This window comes from Phalaenopsis equestris, unplaced genomic scaffold (assembly GCF_001263595.1).
Source record: "Phalaenopsis equestris unplaced genomic scaffold, ASM126359v1 Scaffold000777, whole genome shotgun sequence".
Classification (NCBI taxonomy): domain Eukaryota; kingdom Viridiplantae; phylum Streptophyta; class Magnoliopsida; order Asparagales; family Orchidaceae; genus Phalaenopsis; species Phalaenopsis equestris.
In genome coordinates, this window is record NW_018165217.1 from 63,515 (window position 1) to 66,769 (window position 3,255).

Here is a 3,255-nt window from a genome sequence, read left to right on the forward strand (position 1 = left end):
GCCCAAAAACCAGGAGCCACTCCCATGGCACCTCACCCAAATCAAACCTATAGGCCAGCTCATCCAAATGAAACTATGGAGCTCCTCTGCCCTCCACCTAAGCACCACATTACACCTTCTAATTGGCCATGACAGCCACCATAACCCCACTTTTATAAAAGGCCACCTCCACGACCATTAAATCAAGTGCTAAAAATATCTTGGAGAGATTCCCTGAAATCACACACAGAGCCTCTTTGAGACCTCCTTAGTGCAACCCAACCACCACATTGCCCTGAATCCCCTTGCCGGAGCTCAATTTTGAGCTTGAAACCTTGCCGGAAACACCATGCTGGAAACTAGGACAGAGCCCAATATATCTCCACAGTCCACCAAACCTAAATTAACTTCACCCACACCTTCACAATAGTGAAAGAGGAAGAAGTCCCATCAATTTCCCCTTCCACAGAGCCCCTAGTATAGACTTCAATCAACACCCAAAATCGATCTTACTCAAAATCACACCTAGGCCTTACACTACAGCAAGAGGCTTAATCCCTAGCCTCCTTGGGCCCCAACAAACGTACCGAGCACCTCTGATTGAAGCTTCCCTTCTCAGAGCAAAGGTATAAAACTTCTCCTCCTCCCGAGCCTATTTTGATTCTCCATTTTAAGCCATTTGGGACGATGACCACGCGTCGTTCGATCGCGCGTGTATTAAATGGATGGCTAAGATGAAGCCCGACAGTGCTTCTTTACACAAACAGCGGGACGCGTGGCTATTGGCGTGGATGGCGGCGTCAAATGGAAGTGTGATAAGAGCGCGTCGCATGGAGTTTCGGAGCCACGATAGGATGACGAGGCACCGCGTGGATAAGTAGAAAAATAGGGCTTTTTCTATTTATTTAAACTCCCTCAACTTCCAAAATCCATAAATTTGTGTAGAAAAATCAAAAAATTAAAATAAAAATGCCCTCTTACTCAGTGAATAGAGGAGAGCAATGTGGAATAAGTTTCAAGTACATTTGATGCATATTTTATTTTTAATTAATTAAACACTATTTTGAATCATTTGATTCTCCATGCATATTGACACATCACCTTGGCTTGAAATTTTGGCATATTGTAACCTCTGTCAAGGGAAACATTCTCTGACTTTTCTAAAGTCAAAGGAGACCTCTAAACAGAGATCCATTCTTTTTTTAAGTTTAACTGCATTAGTTGCTCAAATAATCATGGAAATTAGCATGTTGCTTAGAAAATTCTAAGAAAATTTTGGAAGGTTTATGATGACTAGGGGGCCATTAGGAAAATTTTTCATGAGTCAAGTCATTTAAAATACACATAATTCATGAGTAAGTCATTTAAAATACACATAATTTTTACAAACCCTAAATCATTAAGATAATTAATTTTGGAAAATATAAACATTTAAATGACTTAATTTTTTATCTCCACTATCATTCCTTGTCCAGAGAACTCACCATAAAATTTTTAAAATATTTTGAGTTCATTTGATAACTCAAGTTGGTTTCTAAAGATAAACATTACTTTTGGCATTTAAATGATTTTTAAAAAATCAAAATACAACTCAAAAAATTATGAAACTTAGTTTTTTGAGTTTTCTGTGATTAGAGATATTTTCTAAAAAAAACAATATTTAGAATAAAAACTTATATTTAAATAATTAAAAATCCCTAAAAATCACAAAAATAATAAAACTCATGAAAATATTCTAAATTACTTCCTAAGCACTTAGGAATAATTAGAATATTTTTCCTGATTTTCTAAAGTAAAGATATTGAATTTTAAAGCTTAAAAATGATTTTTAAAGGCTAAAAATGAGCTTTCATTAAAATAACTCCAATAAATCAAATAAAATTCAAAAAAATATAAAATCTTCTCCTTTGAGTTCTTTGGCCTCAGGGAGACTTTTCAAAAATACAAAACTTAATTTTCTCCATTTAAAATATTTTATATTTAATAAATACCCAATAAATTTAAATAATTCTTAAAATTAACATAAAACTCAAAAAATCATGAACTTTTGTCCAAAGGCTTCTCTGGTCTAAAGTTACCTCCAGTAAAAATTTTAAGGGATTAGGATTTTCCTTGGTCAAGTTAGGAATTTTATTTTAAAAATCCTATATTTTGCATGAAAATAATTACATAAATAAATTAAACTTTGAAAAATCATATTTTCTCCTATGATGTCTTAATTGACCCATGAATGAGGTAGGATAAAATTTTCAAAGTCATTTGAATTGAATTTGACAAATTATGAAGTGATAGAGCCTTAGGAGCAAATGTGTAATTTTGGAAAAGTAGTCTTAATTAACATTTAGGCTTAATTCAAGGAGGGAAATGGGTAACCTCTGATCTTAATTTGGATGTTTGAAATACAAGGGGTTTAATTAGTAGAAACCAACCTCACTTTCCCAATTGAAAAACATAAGTTAATAAATTTCTAAATTATTAAAATTTAGAAGTTTATTAAAATAAAATGCACACAGGACTTAGGGGTATGATTTTGAAGTCAATAATTAATCAATTTAATACCCCTATTTGATTTTCAAATAAAATTTAAATCATGAATCTTGACCACCTAAAGCTTAACCTTTAAAAAACTAATTAAGACACTCACCTAGGTCAAGGGCTTAGTAGTGACTTAGGCTAAATCAAGTTTCTTTTAAATGAGAATTAGAAAAGTAAATATCATTGAAAATTAAAACATATTTCAAACACTACAAGCCCAATTAGGGTTAAAATTTGGTTAAGTGTTCCAATAACACTAACCTGTCTCTTTAAGGGTCTTCACCCACATAATTTTTAAAATTAAATTAGAGATGATAATTACCTTACTCTTAGGGATAATTGAGACATCAATGTTCATTGAGCATTAGGGTGTTTTATAGGATGAATTATTAAGCAATATAATAAGTTTAAAAGAACTCGGGATTTTCCACCAGACAGCGAGAGAGTAGCACAGACCTACTTCTTTCTCTAGATCTGTTGGATACCTCAGAGATCTACTAGCTTAATATGTTTTGCTTAACAAAATCATCCTTAATTAAACTCCTAAGCACGCACCAAGATATGGCATAGGGTTAGGAAACTACCACAACCTGACTTTTTGCCTCAATATAATCTGCCCTGACATGCATTTTGAGTTTCAGTGGTGGAACGAGAAGACTCGCCAGGTACGCTTTTTATAGTTTTCAGCATTGTCTTTCTTGTACTTTTATGCTATACTTTTGTGCTTATACAAATTTTCAT